Source organism: Tenrec ecaudatus, chromosome 5 (assembly GCF_050624435.1).
Source record: "Tenrec ecaudatus isolate mTenEca1 chromosome 5, mTenEca1.hap1, whole genome shotgun sequence".
NCBI classification, from domain to species: Eukaryota; Metazoa; Chordata; class Mammalia; order Afrosoricida; family Tenrecidae; genus Tenrec; species Tenrec ecaudatus.
Window position 1 is genome coordinate 89,781,621 of NC_134534.1, and position 6,000 is coordinate 89,787,620.

General features: G+C 45.6%; 1 pseudogene; it reads right to left on the minus strand.

Moving 5' to 3' along the window:
• Nucleotides 1-4,471: 4,471 nt before the first annotated feature.
• LOC142448840 (BRISC and BRCA1-A complex member 1 pseudogene) lies at nt 4,472-5,735 on the minus strand (annotated as a pseudogene).
• Nucleotides 5,736-6,000: the final 265 nt, after the last annotated feature.

Here is a 6,000-nt window from a genome sequence, read left to right on the forward strand (position 1 = left end):
CATGATAAATGGAGAAGAGGTTGAAGTTGTCAAGGAGTTCATCTTGCTTACATCCACACTCACTGCTTATGGAAGCAGTAGTCAAGAGGTCAACAAATGGGTTACACTGGGTATATCTGCTGCACAAGACCTCTTTAGAAGCCATGGCATTTTCCACCGCTTCATCTACATGTGAAAGTTGGAGAGTTGAATAAAGAAAATTTAAAAAAAGAATGGATGCATCTGAATTGTGGTGCTGGTGAAGGATACTGAAAATGCCACGGATTGCTAAGAGACAAACAGATCTATCTGTCTTGGAAAAAGTATGTTCAGAGTGCTCCTTAGAGGCAAGGATGGCAAGATTTCATACTTCGGACATGTTGTCAGGAGAGACCAGTACCCAGAGAAGGACATCGTGTTTAGTAAAGTAAAGGCGCGGGAAAGGAGGGAAAAGTTGAAACAGTGCCGGGCATCCTGGACCTACCTGCGGGCAACTGGAGGACTACTGCGAATCCTTGAAGAAGCGCTCCCAACTTAGCAAGGTTTAGCATTTGCCATTTCAAACTCTGTAGATGTAACCAACCACTAGATGGCGGCTAAACATCACCTTAAGCAATCGCCCAGCCACTGAACCCCACATACTTTACATTACAGAGTGGTTCTCAAACTCACTGCCTCGGAGTCAATGCTGGCTCTTAGCGACCTCACTGTGGGTTTCTGAGACGGTAACTGTTTACAGGGGTAAGAAGTCCAGTTTTTAAAAATCATTTTATTAGGGGCTCGTATAATTCTTATCACAATCAATACATCCATCCATTGTGTCAAGAACATTTGTACATTTGTTGCCATCACCATTCTCAAAACATTTGCCTTCTACTTGAGCCCTTACTATCTGCTGCTCACTGGATAGGGCAGAGATTGTACACTGGTGCATATGGGAGCTGGAGGCACAGGGAATCCAGTGTGGACGATACCTTCAGGACCAGGGGTGTGAGGGGCGAGGCTGGGAGAGTGGAGGGTGAGTGGGTTGGAAAGGGGGAACTGATTACAGGGATCCACATGTGACCTCCTCCCTGGGAGACGGACAGCAGACAAGGGGGGGTGGGAACTCCGGATAGGGCAAGATATGACAAAATAACAATCTGTGGATTATCAAGGGCTCATGAGGGAGGGGAGAGCGGGGAGGGAGGGGAAAAAAAACGAGGACCTGATGCAGAGGGCTTAAGTGGAGAGCAAATGCTTTGAGAGTGATTAGGGCAAAGAATGTACAGATGTGCTTTATACAATTGATGTATGTATATGTGTGGGTTATGATAAGAGTTCTATGAGCCCCTAATAAAAAGTTTTTTTTAAAAATCTGCTGTTCATTTTCCCACTCCCCCCTACCTCATGAACCCTTCATCATTCATAAATTATTATTTTGTCATGTATTACTGTCCGACATCTCCCCTCACCCCCAGCCTTCTTCTCTGCTGTCCATCTCCCAGGGAGGAGGCTATAAATAGATTCCTGTAATCAGGTCCCCCTTTCTACCCCACATTTTCTCCAACCTCCAGGCACTGCCACTCTCACCACTGGTTCTGCAGGGGTCATCTGTCCTGTGTTTCCAGTTGCTATCTGTACCCAGTGTACATCCTCCGCTCTAGTCAGATTTGTAAGGTAGAATTGGGATCATGACAGTGGGGGGGGGGGAGAGGCGGGAGGAAGCATTTTAGAACTAGAGGAAAGTTCTGTTTCATCGTTGCTACCCTGCACCGACTGGCTCATCTCCTCCCCACAAAGAAGTCCAGTTTTCCCCTTCGGAGCTGCTGGTGGTTTGGAACTGCTGACCATTCGGATCGCAGCCAGTGCACAGCCACTACACCCCTAGGACTCCTCTTAGAGTGGTTAGGGACTCAGAAATAAATTTACTTCTGTACTGACAGAGATGGTTGAATTTAGACAATACAATCAAATGAAATCATAGGAAGGTGTTCAAGGACATCCAGATGGAAAAAGAAAACAAAAGAAGGTTTGATTTGTAAAATCTCAGAGAACAGCACCATAAGTTACCATGTTCAAACCCGAGACTGTTTGCCTATAGGGTGGGTGAGGCCTTCACCGAGAGGAATGGCTGTGAGGCTGCAACAGTGAGCTCCAGCATAGGAACACTGGTGAGGAAGGCACAGGCTGGGGCACGTTCAGTTGTGCAGAGGGTCTTATGGGAGTGAAGTAGAGAGGCAGCATGGTTGCTTATTCATTAGCACAGCATTGCTGGAAAGGGACCGTATGCGGATACATGGATAATTATAAATGTAAAGGATTACAGAAGTTGTTCTGAGTTTTGTAGTTTTTACGAGTGTGTGTGTATGATATGCAGGTGAACATTTTTCCAAGACATTTCATTTATTTATAATTAGAAATAAATATTTCGCAATATATAATTACATATTATTTTGTGATTAATCACTATGCTTTAATTATGTTCAATTTGGTTTTTAAAATCATTTTTAGTAGGGGCTCATACAACTCTTATCACAATCCATACACACATCAATTGTGTAAAGCACATCTGTACATTCATTGTCCTCATCATTCTCAAAACATTTGCTCTCCACTTAAGCCCTTGGTGCAGGTGAACATGTATACAGCAAAACTATTTCCCTTTCAACAAGGCATAAGCATTTTGTTTGTGACATTGATTGCAGTCCCTACAATGGAATGTCTTCTGGAATTCCCATTCTTCACATATAGTTTGCTATGGTCCACATAGTCAAATGCCCTTTGCATAAGCAACAGAACACATGTAACATCTTTCTTGTGTTCTTTGCTTTCATCTGAGAGTCACCTGATATCACCAATGATATTCTTATTCCAGATCCTCTTCTGAATCTGGCATGTTTTTCTGATAGTTCCCTGTCCATATAGTGATTTAAATATTAATTATATATTTAAAATAATTTATACACTCTCTTGAGCCAGCTTTTTTGGAGTAAATATTAATATTTACATAAATGGAGTAAATATCCACGTAAATATTCATCTCTTCTACTCCTAGTCCGTTGGTGAGACAAGCTGTCTTTTAAATGTCTTCACATAAGCGAGTGCTTCCAGCAGTTCCTCAGTTTTTTGCAGTACTTTATTTGGAATGTTGGCAATTCCTTGAGCCTTGATTTTCACCAATGCCTTCAGTGAAACTTGGACTTCTTCCTTCAATACCATTGGCTTTTGAGCACATACTATCTCTCGAGACAAATGCAAGTTGGCCAATTATTTTTGGTACAGTGACTCTATTCTTCCCATTTTTTAAAGATATCCCATCTTTTTGTGGGTGTGTCTTGCATCATTTAGTATATTATCCACAGAATCCTCCAGTTTTGCACCTTGTGCTTTGAAATTTTTCTTCAGCTCTTTCATCTTGAGAAACCCTCCACAGAATGCCCTCTTTTGGCTTTCTAACTCTAGATCTTTGCATATTTTAGCATAGAACTTTCCTTTGTCTTCTGGAGCTGCCCTTTGGAATTTTCACCCTGGTCTTTTATGCCGTCATCTCTGCCATTTTCATTTGCGTATCTACCTTCATGCGCAAGTTTTAGAATCTCACTGGACACTCATGTGGCTCATTTTTTTGTTTCCTGCCTTTTTTCCAGAACATTTTCTTCTCCTACCCATTGTTATTAACTCATTTCCCCACATGCTTCCCTGTCACGCCCCTAGCCAATTTTATCATCCCAGTTACTGTCTCTCTAGCTCTACCTAGCCTGGATTTCCTATACAGATAATCATACAAAATGTAAACAGGAAGCCCACAAACAAACACAACGATTACAGAAAGCAGAAAACCCCCAATCACAAAGAAAGCAGAAAATATTAAAAATTGAAACAACTTTAAAATGGGTCAAAAGGAAAATCAAATGATAACGTGTTACATGTTAACTACATCTGCCACAATCAATTTTACAATGCTTTCTGACGGATAGCAACGCTGTTCACATCCCTCAACTATGCTAAGAGAGGACTCGCCAGAAGCTTAATCTAGATGGGGAACTTGAAGATGGATTTAGCGCTGACACTGTCACCCCTAACCATCTGCAAACTAGGTGTCCACAATTTAAGCTCTGATTGCATTCTTTCCTTCAAATTTGGGGTTTCTTATTCACAATCCTTAGTCTGTTTCTTCCATATAGACTTAGTTGAAGCTCACTTAGATGGCTGCTTATTTGAAAACAAACGTTCAAGACCCCAGACCCTATTCTTTCTGATAGCTAAGCACCATCTGGTTTCTTCATTCCACATTGCTATAGCACCCATATCTTCAGCGATCTCTTCAGGAGGGTGAGCATCAAGCAAGGCCATATTATAAGAATGAATTGTTCTTAGGTTGGGACTAGAATGACCATATATACTCATGTACAAGCAGTTTTTCAGCACATTTTTTTTCTCCAAATTCTCGATTTTTAAAATTTTGCGGCAAAATCGCGTGGGAGAGACCAAGAGCTTACAGTGGACTTCAACTGGGAATGGGGTATCAGTTGGGGAAAGTAGAGGGTGGGTACCCAAAAGCCTAGGACCCCTTGAAATGCCCTGGGCGCCTCCTGGAACACCTCCCCGCCCCTCGGGATTCCAGAGAGGCCAGTTTGAGAAGTCTGACTTTGGGCCACACAGGAAAGCTGAGGGTTCCGATGGACTCAGACAGTGGCTTCGACCTCAGTGGCCTCGGCCTCCTCCTCCAGCAGGCTGTAGGACGCGTGGCTCTGGCAGGGCCGCTGCAGTGGGTGTGCCAACAGCTTGGCCATGCAGTTGTGGAGCTCCAGGGCCGGCCCAGCCAGCGCTACCTCGTACTTGTAACTTGTGCCTTTGGTATCCAGGCTGCCCATGAAAGCAAACATGTCCTTCCAGCTCATTTCCTCCTACTTCTCGTCGCCGCCATTGTGGATGTACACCACGTCGAAGAAGAAGTAGGGGCACTGGAACATTTTCTTCATGGGCTCCGTTAGGGAGAACTGGGGCTGGCAGGGGGACCGGCTGTAGACGAGGATGGTGCGGACCACATACGGGGGCGGGATCGTCTGCACGTTCTCAGTGACAGGCAGCTCTGTCTTCTGCTGGATGAGGCTGAAGAGGCCTTCGAGGTTGAAGGTGGAGCAAGAGGCGGTCTCCAGGTCGTAGAGGCAGCTGCACAGTTCTCGGGGGTCAGAGGTCAGGTCTGACAGCCAGGCCGTGTCGTCATTCACCACCACCAGGGCGAACTCGTGGCTCTTGCAGATCTTGTGTTTGGTCCGAACGAACATCTCGATCATCTTCTGGGAGAGGTTGAGGGTGTTGGTTTTGGAGCCGTTGAAGGACTCCAGTTTTGGCAGGGACATTTCCTCGGACAGGTCCAGGCAGATGATCACTTTCTCTGGACAGTTGACCCTCGGTGTCCGCACCTGGACCTCAGGGGCTGGCGGAGGCACCAGCCAGGGCTTGGGGCCGGCACCTGGTGGGTTGGGGGTTCCATCATCAACGCTGGCAGCCTCACCCTCGCCCTCACTGCGACTGCCCACGTTGGCCTGGGTCCCCAGGGCCCTGTCCTCGGCACCCTCCGGGTTGGAGCGGGTGCGCGGCCGAGGCTCGGCTGACTGCTCTTCCTCTTCCTCCTCTTCCTCCTCCTCAGTGGGGCTGCTGGGCTCTGGAACTTCCATAGTTCCCGTGTGGCTGAGTTCAGCAGGGGCAGGGGACATCAGGCAGAGGATCGAAACCTAAGCCGGTCTCCCACTCGGCCTAGGAAGCAGCCATCTTGCTAACCTTTTCAGCACATTTTTAATGCAGTTTTGTGGTAAAATTAGGTTCCTCAGCTGATATTCCAGTCGGCTTATACACGTGTGTGTGTGTGTGTTTCACTTTAGAGACATCATTATCAGTTTAAGCTGGAGAACAGCAATCATCCTCCTGGGACATAAGGTAACTCTATTAATAGTGTCATTGATTTAGCCAACAGTGTAGAATTTAAAACCCTGTGAAAAAAGGAAACTATACAAATATATGCTTGCTCCAGACCGC